The 20,622-nt window shown below is 41.0% G+C and overlaps 1 long non-coding RNA gene across 1 annotated transcript in view; it reads right to left on the bottom strand.

Moving 5' to 3' along the window:
- LOC126078063 (uncharacterized) overlaps positions 1-20,622 on the bottom strand; it is a 201,151-nt gene that overhangs the window by 55,140 nt on the left and 125,389 nt on the right. Inside the window, exon 2 of the long non-coding RNA XR_007517950.1 lies at positions 13,541-13,655. This is a non-coding gene — a long non-coding RNA (uncharacterized LOC126078063). The remainder of the gene's footprint in view (positions 1-13,540; positions 13,656-20,622) is intronic.

A 20,622-nucleotide genomic window follows, 5' to 3' on the forward strand; every position in this document is an offset into this window, starting at 1 on the left:
AGGTACAGATTCCGACTCATAGGTACATATAGCTTCCACAAATTTTTTAGCCTCTGGGGTTTATCGGGAAGTTGCTGCACCACTGATGATATGTGCCTGTTGCAAGTTAGGGACTTTTATGACTGTTTGAAACCAAAGAAAGGGGTGTGTGCTGCAAATTACTGTTTTTACAGGGTATTGTATGAGGTGTCTGAATTTTTGGTAGGAAAAATAAATTTTGAAAATTTTTATTTGTTACACATATGTACCTATAGACTCTGGGTATAGTTAGAGGTACTTCATATGCACCAGTAAACACTTAGGGTAGGCCTGTGGGAGGACATAGGGAAAAAAAAAAACCCATCCTATCTACCAAAAATTCAGACACACTCAATGATTCAACATGCTTCCATTAATGAAAACACATGCTATCAACAAAAAATTCAAAGCAGAAGATAATTGGATCACCAAAGGGTTAATGATTGCTCTACCAGGGCTTCTTTGGAGACGTTTGTTAGTGGATGGGATTTTTGTACTTCAACTTTCAAACATTTGTATTCCAGATCAACTTCCCAGAATCTTTCCAATAAAAGACATTTAATTAAAACTCATGGTAAAGCATGGAAAGGGAATTTGGTAGGAAAACACCTATAATTTAATCAAACAAAACCCTCCCCATTTTTAAATTTGGCATACATTGTAGGCACTCACACGTTTTGGGTCATTTTTAGTTATTTCATCTTCTCTTCCTTTTGGCAATCCAGTTGAACTTGGCTATTGGGATGAGAGGAAGGGGTACATCAGAGACCCTGTGGGATTTCACAACTCCTTGCTGAAATCAGCACATATTTATTAAGGAGTGGGCATGAAGCTTCCCATCTGTTAGTTTTCTCAGAGTGCTGACAAGAACATTCTGGTTTTCAACTTGAATGCTGTTTTTAAAAGTCTCTTTTCTCCATTTTCTTTAATCAGAGGGCTCTCATCATATTCAAAGACAGACGGAGGATGATGCCTTCGTTTTCTAATTCAGCACTGTAAGTGTGGAACCACCCAACACTTGAGGCTTGCAGATATTTTCCACAGCTTGTAAAATATGTGTAAGAACCACCCAATGCCACCTCTTCCTAGCACTGATCTTGACCTTTTGTTGCTCCTTGAATGTTTGATGTAGGAGAAACCCAGCTCCTGCAACAGACACCCTTGAGTTCCCTAAGAAAGGTAGCAGAAAGGGGAGACTTTGGGATCTACTGCCTGCCTCCTTTTACGTGCAAACTTCACTTTCGTTTTAGGGCTACATTAGTTAGCCCCAATTTTTCATCTCACTCCAGCTCTGCTTCCCTCCTTTCCCCATATCCATTTCCATCTTTGTTGATGCTAGCTCATTTGGCAGGTTTCAAAAAGTCTCCTCTGACCTCCCAGAGGAAGGAAAAACTTCCTATACTCTCCTGAGGGAGCCCATAATTCTTCACAGAGTTGTGCACAGTTCTATTTATTTATTTATTTATTTATTTATTTATTGTAATTACATATTTAATATTCGTAATAGGCAGAATTCTAACGCGACCTCTAAGATCCGCATGCCCTGGTATATAAATCCTGCATAGACCCCTCCCTTTGTTTATGAATGGGACCTGGGAATGTGATAGGATGTCACTCCATGATTATGGAATCTTATGTGGCAAACAGCTGGAGTTAGAAAACCAAAAGGGAAAAACACACCTTGTACATCTCGAGCTGAAATAACTGGAAAAAAAAATTAAGTCTCGAGTTGCAATATTGAAGGATTCAATGGGTAAAATGTTGAATGACGCAGGAAGCATCAAAAGAAGATGGAAGGAATACACATAGTCACTGTACCAAAAAGAATTGATCCATGTTCAATAATTTCAGGAGGTAGCATATGATCAAGAACCTATGGTACTGAAGGAAGAAGTCGAAGCTGCACTGAAGTCATTGGTGAAACACAAGGGTCCAAGAATTGACAGAATAGTAATTGAGATGTTTCAGCAAACAGATGCAATGCTGAACACGCCCCCTTATCTATGCCAAGAAATTTGGAAGACAACTACCTGGCTAACCAACTGGAAGAGATCCATATTTGTGCCCATTACAAGGAAAGGTGATTCAACAGAATGTTGAAATTATAGAACAATACCGTTAATCATTAATATCATATGGAAATAAAATTTTGCTGAAGACAATTCGAAAGTAGTTGCAGCAGTACATTGACAGGGGACTGCCAGGAAGTCAAGCCAGATTCAGAAGAGGACGTGGAACAGGGGATATCATTGCCAATGTCAGATGGACCTTAGCTGAAAGCAGAGAATACCAGAAAGTTGTTTGCCTGTGTTTCATTGACTAAGCCAAGGCATTTGACTGTGTGGATTATAACAAATTATGGGTAACACTGCAAAAAATGGGAATTTAGAACACTTAAATGTGCTCATGAAGAACCTGTACATAGACCAAGAAGCAGTTGTACGAACAGAACAAGAGGATACTGCACAGTTTAAAGTCAGGAAAAGTGTGCATCAGGGTTATATCCTTTCACCATACTAATTCAATCTGTCTGCTGAGCAAATAATTCAAGAAGCTGGACTATATGAAGAAGAATGGGGCATCAGGATTGGAGGAAGACTCATTAACAACCTGCGATATGCAGATGACATAACTTTGCTCGCTGGAAGTGAAGAGACTTGAAGCACTTACTGATGAAGATCAAAGACTACAGCCTTCAGTATGGATTACACCACGATATAAAGAAAACAAAAATCCTCAAAACTGGACCAATAAGCAACTTCATGATAAATGGAGAATAGACTGAAGTTGTCCAGGATTTCATTTTACTTGGATCAATACATGTGTAAGCAGCAGTCAAGAAATCAAATCCTGTGTTGCATTGAGTAAATCTGCTGCAAAAGACCCCTTAAAAGTGTTAAAAAGCACAGATGTCACCTCGAGAACTAAGGTACACCTGACCCAAGCCATGGTACTTTGAATCGCCTCATATGTGTGCAAAAGCTGGACAATGAATAATGAAGACCAAAGAAGAACTGATGCCTTTGAACTATGGTGTTAGAAAAGAATATCAGCGCACCATGGACGGCCAGAAGAATGAACAAATCAGTCTTAGAACAAGTACAGTCAGAATGCTCCTTGGAAGCGAGGATGATGAGACTGCATCTCACATACTTTGGTCATGTTATCAGGAGGGACCAATCCCTGGAGAAGGACATCATGCTTGGTAAAATAGAGGTCAACAAAAAAGAGAAACATTCTCAGTGAGATGGTTTGACACAGTGCCTGCAACAATGAGATCAGGCGTAGCAATGATTGTGAGGATGGTGCAGGACTGGAGAGTGTTTAGTTCTGTTGTACATGAGGTCACTACGAGTTGGAGTCAGCTCGACAGCACCCAACAACAACAACATATGGTGAAGGTGAAGGGATATTGCAGATGTAATTAAAGGCCCTAATCAGTTGACTTGGAATTAATCCAAGGGATATTATCCAGGATGGACCTGACCTAATCGGGTGAACTCTTTAAAAGAAGCCTAGACATTCCCTGCAGTCAGAACTGCTTTTCTGCCAGCCTTACAGAAGCTGCTATGATTTTATAGCTGCAAGGAACTGATTCTGGTCAACAGCCAGGAATCTTGGAAGAGGACCCCAAGCACTGGCCAATGCCTCAATTACATCCTTGTGAGACCCTGAGCAGAGGACCCAGCTAAGCTGTGCCTGGACTTCTGATACACAGAGACAGTGAAATCATAAAAGGCTGTTAGATCAAGCCACTAAGTTTGTGGCAATTTAGGATGCGGCAACAGAAAAATATACAATATCTCTCCTCTAAACCAAATCCACCGCCACTGATTGGATTCCAACTCATAGCTATCCTATAGGACAGAGTAGAACTGCCCCATAGCGTTTCCAAGGCTGGAAGGCTTTACGGAAGCAGACTGCCACATCTTTCTTCCGCAAAGCAGCTGGTGGGTTGGCACCACCGACCTTTTGGTGAGCATCTGAATGCTTTAACCACTGCACCACCAGGGCGCCTCATCTCTCCTCTCCATGAGGCCCATTCTATGTCTCTCATTCACCGTGTCAGTGCCTAGCATTGTGCCTGACACCGAAGAACTCACTAAGTGTTTACTAAAAGAAAGACTGACTAACCTGAATTAATGGATGGGTTCCATAGACCGTGACCTGTCAAGTGCACATCAATCTTTAAAGAAAGATTGCAGTAGGATGAAATCGAAATCAGCCAGCCTGAATGAGCCTGGCTGATGATCTCTTTTTAAGTCATTCCCCCTCCTGGTGAAAGGACCAGATGAGAACAGAGATGAAGTGCTTTTAATGAGTCTCTGCCCAGGTCTGTCTGCTGCATTTTACTTTTTATTTTTCCCAAAACCTTCCTGCATGGACGAAACTTTTTGAAAGCTAACTTAACCTCGTGGTGGGCCACCTGCTCTGCCACAGACTCAGCTGCCTGTTGGGGAATGTCTGGACCACGGGTCCGGGCAAGTTACCCAAGCAGAGCCCAGCTAAGTCCCGGCGTGGCCTTGTGACTCAATGAGAGGCAGTGTTTCTCCCTGAATCCGTCTCAGCCCAGCCACATCTGAAGGAAGACACGGCCACGAGCACAGCCACAGCCCACTGCATGTGGACACAGGGGTCCTGCGCTGTCTCAGATCAGAGGACACTGTCTGCTGAATCACTTGCGCCTGGGGTTTCCTGACTGGCCATCTGGAAAGGGCCTGTCTTGCTAGCTCAAGTTCTATTTCCCTAAAGCGGTCTTTTAAAAAATCATTTCAGATGTCTTCAAAGTGTCTGGACAAGGTGTGGAATGTGGTTTATTCTACCCACATTGCAGCAGTCTCAACGTCATAACTGGCTAAGGTTTTGAGTCAGCCCTAACACCAACTTTCACCGAGTAGCGACACAGAGCTGCTGGGGAAAACAGGAGAAATGAAAGGGCCACTGTGGACCATTGTGCCAGGCAAAACCCATACTCATGCCGTAACCCGAGGACACCTCTCTGGGGCCACATAAGTAGATATGTCTGAAAGATTGATTTTTGGAGATCAGAGAATACATTCAAGTGGATGATTAAAATTGGATTTGTTTGAGATGAGGGGAAAAAAAAAAAGTTGCTGTCAAGTTGATTTCAACCATGTTTACAGAGTAGAAGTGCCATCTGCAGGGTTTCCAATGGCTGTGACCTTTTGGAAGCAGATCGCCAGGCCTTTCTTCCGAGGTGTCTCTGGATGGTTTTGAACTACCAGCCTTTCCGTTCATAGTGGAGCGTTTAATCATTTGTGCCACTCTGGGACTTCTTCATTGAGATGATAAGAAGAAAAATTTGAGTGCTGCTTAACAGTCCATAAAGGCTCAAATGCATTAGGTCATGCATCCTCACAGCACACAGTGAGGTGGGGATGACAGGTGATCTCACTCCCTTTACACATGAGGCCGAGAGAAGCAGCAGGATGCTGTGGAAAGAGACTTGGATTCAGGTTTGTGTGCCATCCGGCTCTGTTGTGTGTTGGGAAAATTAACATTTATTCACTTGTATTTGCTTACCTACATTTGTTAAAATACAGTTAACAATTCCTTCCCAACAAGGTTATTGTCAGGATGGTAAGACTGTGTATGTAAATGCGCCTAGGACTCTGACTTATAATAAAATGCTCCATTAACTTTCTGGAATCTAAGGCACAGCAATGTTTAGGGAGTTGTCAAGGGTACTTAGCTTGTGCCCCTGGGGTGTGCAAACTGTTAACACGCTTAGCTACTTCGAAAGGCTGGGGCTTCGAGTTCATCCGAGATGCCTCAGAAGAAAGAACTGGCAATCTACTTTTGAAAACTCAGCCATTTAAAAGCACTGTGGAGCACAGTTCTACTCTGACATGTATGAGGCTGCCATGAGGTAGAGTCGATTGCAACTGCTTTGGTTTTTTACTTACCTTGTAGGGGAAGGAGCTGGGGATTCAATCAGGGCTTTGATTCATTCATAATTCTTTTGCTGGATTCTAGAATTTCATCTATTAAAGGTTTTAAAAAGAATGAGGTCCACCCCTGGCAATGATCTCACTGGATTGAAGCCCTGATAAGAAATCTTTGGTTTACTATTTCCTTGTCACTGGTTTCCCTCTTTCTAGTCTTTTTCCTGATTCTGCCAATTTGAAATACCTTTTTTTCCAGACCTTAAGGATATAGTGCTAAATGAAAAAAAAAAAAGGCTGATTCTTAAAGCAGGTTTAATAAGAATGATGCCATTACTATTAAAGAAAAATGGAAACCCTGGTGGCATAGTGGTTAAGCGCGACAGCTGCTAACCAAAGGGTCAGCAGTTCGAATCCACCAGGCGCTCCTTGGAAACTCCATGGGGCAGTTCTACTCTGTCCTATAGGGTCGCTATGAGTCGGAATCGGCTCGATGGCACTGGGTTTGGTTGTTTTTATACACAGGACCAGGTAGTGTTTCATTCTGCATGCAGAATGAAACACTACCTGGTCCTGTGCCCTCCTCACAGCTGTTGTTATGCTTGAGCCCACTGTTACAACCATTGTGTCAGTCTCATTGAGGGTCTTGCTCTTTTTATTGGCCCTCTACTTCTATGTATGTATGTATGCACACACACACATATATACATACAGGATATATAAATCAACAAAATAGTATTGACTGTCACTGACTGGTGAGATTATAAACAACTTTTATTGTAATTTTTGCTTTTCTAGAATTTGTAAGCTTTCTACAATAAATATGCATTGTTTAGTAATGGGGGGGAAATCCCCATTCTCTTCAAATGGCTGTAAATTCTTCCTTGAACGAAGTCAGGTCTTTTGTCTCTGGGGTACAAGTCACCAACAACTGTGTCCTTGACACCTAAATCGTCTGCTCCTATTACCCCCTCCTTTCTGCCCATAAAACCTACTTTTTTGCATTAATACATATGCTTTAAGAATCTCAGGCCTTCTAAAGATTTCAAGGTACAGCTGTCCAGTTCTCCCACTAAAGGTGCCAAGTCCTTCCCAGGGTTTAAGCACTGACTGACATGCCCACCTCTAAATACAACAAGCCCCAATTTGTAAAGCATAATTCTTAATTAAGCCCCTTAAAATTCATCAAGTCTCTTTCACTAACGTCCATTTATAAATTACACTCGTGAACTTTTCTCTTCCTAGATTGTAAACTCCCCGAAGGCAGGCAAGTATTGATATTTTCATCTTCTATAAGTTTCAAGAAGACCATGTGTTTCTGAGACTTTCAGTGTGTTTATGAACTGTGAGTAAATTATGCCTTAGCAAATTAGCAGATTGAAGTGTTGAATTCACACATGCCCAGGCTTGTAAATTTAACTACTAACCTTTAACAAAATTTTAACTCCTTTTTTTTTCCTTTTCAATACTTAGGTAGTATTTCTCACAGGGGACTTCTTTAAGCCAAATTTAACATTTATGCTGCCAAATGTTTTGGAAGTCTGTCAGCCAGATAGCCAAATGCATTAAGAATGAAAATTTCCCAGATTTTCTTTTTCTGTGTCATGTTTATCCCCCTCAAAAGCAACTGAAAGATTTTCCTTTCCAAGATTTTAAAAGATCATCTACCTTGTATATGGCAACTTTATACTCTTAGGGGGGTCCACTGTAAAGAAGGAGTCATCTGTAAATAGATTAAAAGTGAACCTCTCTACTTAACCTGATATTTGTTACTTTAGCTGCTTTGGGAAATGCCTTCACTACTAAGCAATGCACAAGGAAGAGTGAAGCAGTTGAGACAGAAGGGTAAATAGCCAAGGTCTTAAGTGTTTGCAAACTTTAAAGGGTCAGCAAGGACCTCTTACTCTTACTGAAGTTAGCTCTGAGTCATGCTTCTGGAGAAGCCTCTAGACAGAGCTCCTCCCGCAGGAAGATTTATTCTAAATCTCTGAGTGGGATCTGGTCTGAGTTACAGAATTAAGTGGGAGGAAGAGTGGGTCTGTCTGAGACAAAATGGCAGTCATCTCAGAGGAATGTTTTAAGGAAACAAAGACTCACCAGCCCACAGGTCTACCATGAACCTGTGAAATCTAATTTTCATCATTTGAGTCAACTCTTAGAATCCAAGAATATTGGCCCAAATTAGCTTTTTCAAATAGGGGCACAGAAACACACTAAGACATAATAACTGGCCTTTGAAAACTTAGCACCAAACACTCATCATATATATCTGTTCATCAAGACTTTGAGACAAGACACAGAACAAACTGTCTCTGATGGAAGTTAGGAGAGCAGAATACAGCCTGAGATGAAGCTGTCAGGCTCATGAGAGGGTCTCAGAAAAGGGGAAATCTGGCCAGTGGAAACAGCAAGAAAGCCTAGGCCTTAGAGTGGTTGTAAAATATGCTGCTAATGGAAACCCTGGTGGCACAGTGGCTAAATGCTATGGTTGCTAACCAAAAGGTTGGCAGTTTGAATCCACCAGGTGCTCCTTGCAAACTCTACGGGGCAGTTCTACCCTGTCCTATAGGGTTGCTATGAGTCAGAATCAACTCAACAGCAAAGGGTTTGGTTTTTTAATGGGGACAGGGATGGGAACACCAAAGACAAACCTTAGCTATCAGTTTGTCCAGGTGAGTCCCAGACAGAAACCAAGTCAAAGAGACTACTGAAAAGGGAAAGAGGAGTGGGAACATCAGAAAGAGTTTTTGTTTGTTAGCGCAGCCATAATAGAAATACCACAGTGGGTGGTTCTACAAAACAGAAATCTATTTTCTCACAGTTCAGGAGGCCAGAATTCTGAAACCAGGGCTCTGGCTGTAGGGGAAGGCTCTCTTACTGTCATCTCTGGGGGAAGATCTCTTTCAGTTTCTATAGACCCAGCATTCCTCAGTGATCTCCACATGGCATGTATCTTCCCCTTCCTCTGTGCTTGCTTCTCTGTGCCTCATCTGTTCTCTTTATATCTCAGAAGTGATTGGCTTAAGACACACCATTCACTGATGTGGCCTCATTAACCTAACAAAGAGAATCCTGTTCCTAAATGGAATTACATCCATGGGTCTGTTTTTATGTGTGTGTTGTGTGTGCCATTGAGTCTGTTCCAAGTCACAGTGATCCTATACGATAGTGTAGAACTGCCTCATAAGGTTTCCTAAGCTACAAACTCTACAGAAGCAGATCTCCAGGTCTTTTCTCCCAAAGAACAGCTGGTGGGTTTGAATTTGCTAACCTTTGGCTAGCAGTCAAGCACTTAACCATTCTTCCACCAGAGTTCCTTCCCCATAGGTATAGGGGTCAGGATTCCAACACGTATTTGGAGGGATACAACTCAGTCCATAACAAAAGGGATTCTAACATTTTGGAAAAAGTAAATTCTCTCCCTCTGGTCCTATTTAATCCATTGTGTACGTGTGAGACAATGCTTAGAAACAACCCTCTCTTTCCTCACCCAAAATTCCATGTTGTCATTTTCCACATGGATAAGAGGATCCTCTTCCCATATATTCAAATTCTTAAAATTCTTTTAAGTGTCTAAATTCAATGATACATTTTCCCATAAAATATTCACAGATAGATAGATCTGACTAGCCATCCGCCCAGCTGGATCTACTTAAAACTTAAGATGATATTCTAGATGTTTCAGGATACATCAACAAGTGTACCTTACAAAGTCAGAAAGCATTTTGTTTTTATGCAGAACCTTAATGGTGTCATTTAAAAAAACCTAGTTTACTACAGCAAAGATGCTGGCAAATCCTTATGAAAATGGTGGACGCCAAAGCTCCATTTTGCTATTTTTACCCAAGTGTCTGCCTCTTAAGGCACTAAAATTTGCCATCATCAATTAGCCGTGTCAACCATGCTGACAAAATCTCTTTTAGAACAGTTTCTTTGGCCAGCACCTTGCTTCAGAACTTCACAGCATGACTCATCTAAGTGAGACTGGGCCCTCTGGCTCAAAGCTAAATGTTAACTACGAGTGAGAAACAGTCCACCCTGGGGAGAGAACAGGAAACTAGCTTCATGTTTGGTATTGGAAGGAGACATTGAAGAATTGTGACAAGGTACTAGGAAATACTTGAGTCCCATGAAATGGCACTCTCCTATTTGCCCAAATGTTGTTATGAAATTTGGAAGTGCCTCAGTTTATAAGTGGGGTTTGAAAGGTGTTATTATAATGCACCCGGAGTCAGCTGATGAAAGTGATTTCGGTTTTGAAATAGAAAAAATAGAGGTCGCAGTTAATGCATGAAAGAAATGAAGCCTCAATTTCATTGTGACTTATATTTTGCTCTGTTTGCCTGCTCAAATAAGAGTACAGTCAACAAGATTCAATTTATAGTTACATCTACCATCCGAAAAAAAAGCTGGCAATGAAATGTCATGATTCGACACTTCTTATGAGTTTGGTATGAATTTCAGTGAAAAAATTTTTTTCTAGTAATAAGGTAGGATTGCATGCTTTTGACAAGGCCTACAATTCATGAAACTAAGAGTGTTCTACTCTTTCTTACCTTCTACAAAACTTCCATGGCCAGTACTGTCTCAGGCACAGTATACCCACCTGTCCTACTCAAAAAATGACCTTTCCAGGTATCGCACTTCTATAGTTTAGGCTTAACCAAATGATCTAGACAAAGTAATAGAATAAAATATCACACAGTTCCCTTTTTATTGGTTTGGGTGAGAAGATGGTTCTTAATTTATCAGTTTCCACTATTGATTGGGTTGTGTTTGTCTTTTCATTGAAGGGCATTTCATTTTCTTTTTCTACCTATTCAGCATTTCCCCACAAAACACTTCACTGCACAGTAATAATGACTGCTGTCTATTGACTAAATGTGACATCTCCTGCATAGACAACCCTTGATTATCTTTGCTCCCGGGGAAAGAGAAAGCATGGATAAACCAAATCTGCTGATAATCCCGAATTACACTTTTGCTGAGATTTTCAACATCCTTTCCCACCAAACCTGATGACCACATGTAAAAATGGACCTTTATGAGTTGTTTGTTTTGGGGTTTTTTTTTTTTTTTTCCACCTTTTCTTTCTCCTTTTCTTTGCAGACTGACTGTAGACAAATAATGGAATGGTGAAAGCAGGTAATCTTTTTTTATTAGACCAGCAAACAGCCACAGATAGCATCATATTTGTTTTATTTCATTAGCATAATTCTATTAAGTAAAAACTAAAGGTTACTGTTGCTTCAAATGGCTGCTTATAAGCGAAATAATTTTCTCAAATAACAACAAAGATTCTCTCCAATATTCTCCTTCAGTGTGGAGGAAAGCAAATTTCGATCTTTCAGTTTATAGATAAACACAGCAGAGCGGGGAGGGGGGAAGGGAGCTATGCCTAGTGTCTCTGCAGATTGCTTTACACACTACTCATCAGTCAAGGATAACCCTTTCTGCCTACATATAATTTAGAATAAAAGCACAGCCAGTTTAGCAAAATGAAATTGATGTTTTTAGTTCTCTATTTTCTACCCCCATATACACCGCCTTCTTCAAGCTTCCATTCATGTGTCCACTCAATGTGCAAACCCAAGACAAGAATAAAGCCCTCAGGAAAACTTCTGAGTTAACTGGCATCTCTGTATATTCTCCTTCCCCCCTTTCTTATCCTCCTGAGCATCACTCCCAGCCAGTTTCCTGGTGCCCTCCTCTTGTCCTGTCATCTTCCCAAAATAACCCACAAAGTGACCTGAGTAAAAACCGAAACCCAGTCTTCAAAGCTGATCTTTCCCTCATCCCATTCTCCCAAAATCCTAACTGAATGATGCAACTTGATAAGCTATTGTTTTCTAGGATATTACTGGTCTAATAAGTTACTAATAAGTTGCTCTCCATAGATAATATGTAGTGAAACCTGTGAGAGCCGAAACTCAATAGGTCTGCCTTGTTCTTCTGGGTCTCATGAGTTTTCCACCTTCGACAAGATGCAGTTTACCACTTTTCTATTGCTCTCTGTTAGTGGAAAATACAGTAAAGTCTGCAAAAGCTGGGACCTGTGTAAGGGAGAAACTTGTCAGAGAAGGAAAACCTAAATATTTTCCACTAAAAGGAGATGGAAAAGTGGTGAGACTTTTCTTACTGAAAAAACAAGGCAGCCGCATCAAGTCTCAGCTCTCACAGGTTCACTGTACAGAAAGGCCCCAGGTTATGAATGTCTGACTTATGTACGACCCGTGGTTACGAATCAACCTCCATAAAGCTTATTATATTAAAAATCTGAACTACATACAATGGCTCATAATAACAAATGGGGACTACTTTGCAACACACATCAAAACTTTATTATTATTGTATTATTTTACAAAAAAAATTTTAGTGTATCTGGAAGTGTTTCTTTAGTGTTTTCCATGCATAGAAAAGTACACTGTGTGCTATATACTAAGAAAAACATTTGACTGATGTTAGACATGAGCCACACCTAGTGTTTTGACTTATGTACAAATTTGACTTACTGACAGACTTAAGAACAGAACTCATTTGTAATCTGGGAACTGCCTGTATTTGAGTTTTCCTTCTCTGATAGGTTCCCACCCTACACAGGTTCCAGCTTTTGTAGGTTTTACCATATTTGCATCCCACCAGAAATTCTCATGACCTTAAACAAACATTTTCCATGTACTATGTCTGAAGAAAAAGAACATCCTGAAGTGTAAATATTCTTGGGATTTTCTGGCACCTTGGAAAACTGATGATGGAACTAGTTGCAGGCTAGGACAGTCTTGACACAGTTGATGAAAATGCTGGAACTGACATTTTCCTTTTACTTAATTAAGGTATAGCTGGTCACTTGGTGAGCTGGGGTGTACTGTTGGATATAATTTAAGACATTGGCTATTTTCACTTTCTTAGTTTCTCTCCTCACCTTATCCTTTTATTTCCTCTCTGTCTAAAGTCACTTAGAAGGTCTCTGAGTGGCACAAACGGTTTGTACTTCACTACTACTGAAGGGCCAGTGGTTCAAACCCACCCAGCAGTGATGCAGAAGAAAAGCCTGGAGGTCTGCTTCTGTAAAGATCACAGCCAAGGAAATGCCACGGAGCTCAGAATCTATAACAACAGAGTTGGAATTAACTGCAGGGCAAAGGGTTTGATTTTTTTTTTTTTTTTTTTTTTGGTTAAAGTCACTTCTACCATCGCTTGGTTCTGAATCCTTCCCTAATTCAAGTATGTAACAGGTTTCAGTAGAAAACTAAGACAACAGGAGCCAAGTTTTCTCTGATTTTTGAGTAGTGGAATAGCAGAAGAAACCCAGTTGTTCCCATTGATTCAGAAGACACTATAACGTCCAGGATAATCACTGACTATTTCACTGTAAGTAGCTAGGACAGAGGAAGACAAACAAGTAATTGAAGGTGTTGAGGGAGAGGAGCATTTCAAGATTTCTAAAGGTTAGTTTTTGTTTTTTTTTTTAAGACTTTCATTTAATATCATAGTTCAGAAGGGCAGGCTGACCTACTAACTTGGACAGAAGTGCTCATCCCGAAAGACTCCAATGATAATCAGACAAAAGCTACCGTGAACGTGTGAACTTGTGATGGCGAGATTCCTCAGCTTACATGTTGTCCTTTTGCCAGAGATGCAAGATCTGTTGGCACCGCTGGGAGCTGCCCTTCTAACAAATCTCAACAGTTCAGGGAGGTGTGCCCAGCCCTCAGGTGTCCAGTTGATTCCCTGAAAAGAAACAGAAGCGCACTTTATTCTATGGCAGCGACCCACATTCTCCCACAAGCAACGTTATTTCAGAAACTAAAACCTATTTCAGAAATTAAAACCAAAACTGAGAAATCTGACATTGCCCAGGAAATCATCACCTATTTCAGTGACTAGTTGCAGGGAAACATATTTAAAGAGAATGTTTCTAACGTCTTCCCCTCCTTTTTGTCAGCATGCGGGTCACAGATCTAATGCTGTTATCAGCTTATTTTTATATTATACTTTACAATCGCATCCGGTAACTTAATCTCTGAGAGCAAACCCCTCTCTGTGAAGTGACTTTCCAAGTCACAATTTTAAAAGGAGATGAAAAACAATGTAAAACCAAGGAAATTCTCTTTGTTTTCAGGCTGTAAAGGTATTTTTCCCCCACATGGCCCCTCAAAGCACCAGATGCGTGAAGGTGTAAACAAAGGCCTGTTACGGATTGAATTGTGTCCCCCCAAAATATGTGTTGAAATTCTAACCCCTAAACCTATAGAGGTAATCTAATCTAGTGGGGTCACCTTCCATAATGCAATGTAATCCGCTCAATCGGCCAGTTGAGGTCATACCAGAGTAGGGTGGATCCTAAACCTAATGACCTCTGAGTTATATGAAAGAGCAGCATAGACTTCACCTGCTGAGGAAGACAGATGCCATGTGAGCCTCACCAAGAACCACGGAACGCCTGGGGCTACCGACAAGGAAAGGGTCCACATGCCTGAGACTCTGATTTGGGTTTTCAGCCCCCAGAACTTTCAGAAAATAGATCTGTGTTCTTTAAAGCTCCCCATTGGTAGTATTCGTGTTATAGCAGCACTAGCTAGCTAAGAGAAGATCTTTTGATGGTAATCAAGAAGATATATGAGGTAGGTCACGAAAACCTCTCTATTTTTTTTATGCCCTGTGGTTGAAAAGCGCTTCCAGCACTTCTTTAGGCTCTGTGTGGGAACTTGATCGGGCAGCTGATAAATGACCAGCACACACCCACAGTGGGGCCGCTCTGTAAACGGCTGCCTTCTGGCCTCTCTCTGTGCTTGGCACACACATAATTCTCATAGGAGGAAAACCAGCTGTTTTCACACTTGATAACAATCCCACGGACACGTTGCCTTTGGGGTAGAAGGCTGGAGAGAAGCGTCTACGCCTCCCTGCTAAGGATACAAACATTGTATGAATGTTCTTTTTATTTAATGAGAATGAAATCTGGTCTCTGTGCAATATCCTCTTCTCAGACAAGTTACGCTGTTCGCTATTTTGGCACCAGCAGTACAAAAAGAAGTTGGGGGAAAAAAAAAAAACACTGGATACAATGTCTTTTCTCATGAATTTTTCTCTAAGCCGTGACAGGTTACACCAACAGTCGCTACCATAACCAGGAGACACTTCGGATTAATGCCTTAACAGGGACAGCAAAATTTGACAGAGAATTTGTCAGAAAATGTAAGACAGCCTGAAACAAATTATTTGTTACTCCAGAACCTTGTATTAGTCAGCCACGGCAGAATAACATGATTGGGCCATGAAGACAGCAGGATGAAAATTTAAGAAGAAATTTTTTTCCCACAATTATCCCAATTATCCACCAGCTGGTAAACACAAAGCATAAATTCTATATGTCCCTTTTCAAGGGTAAAAATGCACACAAGGAAAATCCTGGGGCATCAATAGACAAGGTATTGGGACTTCCTAGCCCTGGCATAGGCTTGTATGACACTCTCAGTTCATCGGCCAACCTTCCCTCTAGGGTCCAGGTGGGGACAGCAGGGCAGGGTGCATTTACACAGGACAGAATGGTCACCCACGCTGTGCCTGGATACTGGAGTGTTTGCACAGCTGGAGAGTCTGAAAGGAGACTCACAGAGACAGGCAGGGCTGGGGCATGGCAAGACCTTACAAACCACAAGTGTGAAGGCATGATTCTTGGACCTGGTGCTACTCCCTTGTCGTTAGTTGCAGTGGGATTACGTCCTACTCATGGTGGCTCCCGCACAACAGAACAGAGCACTGCCCGATCCTGCACTACCCCCATGATTGCGATCCATAGATTTTCACTGACCTATTTTAGGGTGTAGGTCACCAGGCCTTTCTTCCTAGGCTGTCTTAGTCTGGAATTTCTGCTGAAACCTATTCAACATCAAAGCAACACGCAAGTCTCCACTCACAGATGGGTGGTGGCTGCACAAGAGGGGCATTGGCCAGGAATTGAACCTGGGTCTCCCACGTGGAAACTGAGATTTCTACCACTGAATCACCAACGCCTCCCTTGTTGTTGTAGTTGCCATGGGGCCTATTCCAACTCACGGTGACCCCATGTATACAGAGTAGAACTGCTCACAGGGTTTTCATGGATGTGACTTTTCAGATCACTAGGCCTGTCTTCTGAGGTGCCTCTGGGTGGGTTTGAACCACCAATCTTCTAGTTAGTAGTTCAGCACTTAACCATTTGTGCCACCCAGGACACCAGTGCTTCCCTTAATCAGTAGTAAATCTGGCATAAAAATAAACTCCAAGGAAGAAGAAATGAATGGCTTGACACGAAAGGGAAGCTATGTATTTAGATTGCTCCCATGACAGTCAGAACCTGAAGCCTTAAGAAGGCTTCCCTGGGAAGGTGTTTCACTGCCACACCCTGGATGTTGTCATCAAAACACAAACCTCTCACTGCCCTGCCATCAGGCTTGAGCTTCCACCCAAGGTCTTGCTCCTCAGTTCTGACCATCCACCCTACCTGGGACTTGGAGGACCTGAAGCCTTCTTGCCTTCTTAGCCAGGACCAGCCCTTCCTCAAGCCCTGGATGTTGTTCTCCTACATTATCCACTACACTGGCCAAGGTCTGGAACACATGAGAACCTCTCCCAAAATAGACCACCCAGTATGCCTGGCTCCCCATAACTATACTTCACAAGGTTGATGGGATACCCTAGTCCTTACCCCTTTGGACTTAAGAGAATCATCTGTCCCATCCCACCTCAGTAATGGAACTCAACCAAGGAACTTATCATCTCTCCCTACTTTTCTTTCGGGGCTCTGATGTTATTCCCTTCTCCTGCTGCAAAAGAGATCTTCTTGTTCCTGACACCCAGGATGACAACTGTACTACCATGTAAATAGCTTTAGGGAGTCTCTACTTCATGATTCCCCAAATCCCTCTTTCAGAATTTTCATTTTTAGACCTTTGAAGCTTGCATATCACAGCAAACCAAGATGAGAAAACCAAATGGAAATGCTTTTCAAAGCAAAATAAATGGGGCTATTAAAATAAGATAAATGAGACAATATTCAGCTGCAAAGCTTGGCTTCAGAGATGTTGCTATCACCACCTTAGCACTACCTATCAACGCTGAAGCTCAAATCCGACTTTAATTATTATATAAACATGGCTACACCCAAGCACCTTGGGTCAGAGTCTACTCTGCCTGCTTGCAATGTGAAAGGAAGACAAATCACTCTAAAACTGTACTAAGGGATTTGAGATTGATTAATGACTGCATTTTCAATTTACTGTGAGCCAGTTTTTGAAAACAGTAAAACTCTGTCTTTAGAAAAGAGGTACTTTTTAAAGTGCTGAGTGGATAAGGGGAGTTTTTGAAGACTCACCTCCCCCAGGATTCACAGTATCTGAACAAGTGATCAGTCTTTGCAACTACCATCTGCTCAGTCATTGTTTCTGAGAGTTTGGTGGCAAGGGAGGTATTGCCAGATGAATAGAGCAATGTTCTATTACCTCATCTTTGGAGTTATTAGTCTTGGTAATGAACTGCTCACAGCAGGTGTTGTCTAGACTTCTCTATCAATTACTGACATCACAGAATGTTGTAACGGACCTCAACCCCAACTATAGGTTCAACCTTTGCTAATGGGACATCTCGGTCAGGTCACTGAAAAACCCACTGCTGTCGAGTCTATTCTGACTCATAGCAACCCTGTAGGACAGAGTAGAACTGCCCGAAAGAGTTTCCAAGGAGCACCTGGCAGATTCGAACTGCTGACCTCTTGGTTACCAGCCATAGCACTTAACTACTAGGCCACCAGGGTTTCCAGGTTACTGAAAGGTGTTGTCTATTCATCAGTAAGATGCAGAAAACAATGTTCCCCACTTCCTTACGCTAAGCAAACAATGTGGAGTTGGTAATGTCAATATCCAGATAACTACCTCAAATGATTTGTGCACAAATATGTTCCTTTGTCCTTACGTCTGCACTATCTTACACCGTCAAAAGATGCAACAGTCACTGTTGTTATGCACCATCAATTGATTCCAACTATAGCAACATTATAGGACACTGTAGAACTGCCCCATAGGGTTCCCGAGGCTGAAATCTTTACGAGAGCAGATCAGGTCTTTTCTCCTTTCAGTTAGCAGCCAAGTACTCAACTACTGTGCCACCAGGGTTCCTTTCAGCCACTGTTAGACCCTTATTTTACTATCCACATTGACTTTTCAGCTGCTGTCACACCCATTCCTCCTTGTTTGCAAGCTGTCTTCTCTGATCAATCTCCTCTCTGTCAGTTAACTCCAATTTAGCCCCCCTTCCACTTGCTAAATTCTCCCCATTATTCCCTAATCATTCAAATGAGCTTAAGGAATTAGTTACCTAAAACAGTGCTTTTCATACCTTAGCACACACAACAATTACTGTGAGATATTCTTCAGATTCCTAGGCTCTACCCTCACTTTCTGTTTTTCTGTAAGTTACAAATACAAACTAGTAAAATTTTATCATACAGTATAGAAAATATATAGGTATGTGAATTTAATGGCCAAGTGATAGAGGTTCCTCAACGTAGTCAGTTTGGGAAGCAAAACATCTTTAACTTTTTGGAGAATCTCCTTTAAGACAGTTTATGATCCTCAGGGGGGAAAAAATGAAGCTCAACATTTAAGTCACACAAACTTTTTCTAACTTTATATGATAGTATTAATGTAATCACACTGTTTCATGGTCAGATCTGATGTGACTACTGGATACTCCTAAGTACAAATTCTAACCTCGAAAAAATGAAGACTTAAATTTATGGAGAATATATGCAAAAGAATATTCTGTATAATCATTAATTTTATTTGAAAGAAACACTCATTTGAGTTCTTATATTCTATTTTGAAATAGTTTATTTGAAAGACTTCTGGTGCTGGCCAAGAGGATGCATCTTAGGTGTCTAGTGCTGCTATAACAGAAGTACCACAAGTGGATGGCTTTAACAAAAAGTTTATTCTCTCACAGTCTAAGAGACTAGATGTTCAAATTCGGGGCACCAACTCCAAGGGAAGCCTTTCTGTCTCTGTCGGCTCTGGAGGAAAGTCCTTGACATCAATATTTCCCTGGTCTGGAAGCTTCTCAGCACAGGGACTTCCGGGTCCAAAGGACACACTCTGCTCCTGGCACTACTTTCCTGATGGGATGAGGTCCCTCTGTCTCTCTGTTTGCTTCTCTCTTTTATATCTCAAAAGAGATTGACTTAAGACACAACTTAGTCTTGTATGTGGAGTCCTGCCCAGTTAACATAACTGCCTGTAATCCTATCATTAACATCACAGAGGTAGGATTTACAACAAATAGGAAAATTACATCTGATGACAAAATGGTAGATAATCACGTAATACCGGGAATCATGGCCTAGCCAAGTTGACAGATATTTTGGGGGGACACAATTAAATCCATGACAGGCAGTAAGGCTATTACACACTCCATATCTCCTACCGATTGCAACTAAAAACTCTGAACAGAATGCAAAGAGCAACTACCTGTGGATTCTGAAAAGTAAACAATAATAGGTAGATTGGAGAATGAAGTCAAATGTGAAAATGACCAGGATAAGGGGTGAGTTTTCTAATTGTTTGGTTTTTTTTAATCTGCTTTATCTCCCGTCTTTGACCTCTGAGTCACAGGAATACGCAACTAAGAGGAACAAGTAAAAGGAGACCCTGGAAGCCTGAGTGGGAGTGTGGGGATATCTTAGTGAGGTAAGAGCTGGAGAAGGGTATCCCTTAATTCTGTGTATGAAATAAGTTTCAAGCTCATCCTTAAAAAGTGAATATGGGAAAAGACATAAAGAAGCACAGTAAAGACTAAGAATTGGACTCATCATCCACAGAAATTGAGACCTAACTGGGTTGTTTGCCTGCTAAAAAAAAGAAATAAAAATCAACATTCCTCACAGGATTTTAAAGGACTAAGAGACTTTCAATACAATACTCAAAATGTGAAGGATTTAGTCCAGAATTATTGGGCATACAAAGAACCAGGGAAATCCGAACAAATCTCCAAGGAAAAGATAATCAACAGAGGCCAAACACAAGGTGACTCAGATGTTGGAATTTTTTATGAAGACTTTAAACAATTATTGTAACCACCTTCCATGAGGTAAAGGTAAATACTCTTTAAGAGGGTGGAAAAACATAAATTCACACACACACAAAAAAAAAAACCTTCTAAAAATGAAGCAAAAAAAAAAAATTTTTTTAGAACTGAAAAATATAATAGCTGAAATAAACAATTCACTGGATGGTTCCAATAGCAGGATAGATATGATAAAGGAGCCTGTGAACTTGCAGACAAATCAATAGACATTACTCAAATTATCTAAGAATGGAGAAGAGGGGTTTACAAAATAAATAGAGCCTCAGGAATCATTGAGATAATACCAAGATATCTAACACATGTGTCACTGGAGTCCCAATTAGAAAAGACAAAGGTTCCAGTGCAAAATATACATATATAAATATATAAAAAAAAAAGGACTAAAGAATTCCCAAATATGAAGATGTATCTTCACAGCCCAGCAAACCCCAAACAGAATAAATACATAGAAAGTCATGTCCAGATATATCAAATTCAAACTTTTGAAAGCCAAAGATAAAGAAAAAAGTTGGAAAGGTGTCAGAGGGGGAAAAAAATGACACATTTGTAGGGAAAAACAACTTGAAAGATGACATATTTC

Source organism: Elephas maximus, chromosome 6, assembly GCF_024166365.1.
Source record: "Elephas maximus indicus isolate mEleMax1 chromosome 6, mEleMax1 primary haplotype, whole genome shotgun sequence".
NCBI lineage: Eukaryota > Metazoa > Chordata > Mammalia > Proboscidea > Elephantidae > Elephas > Elephas maximus.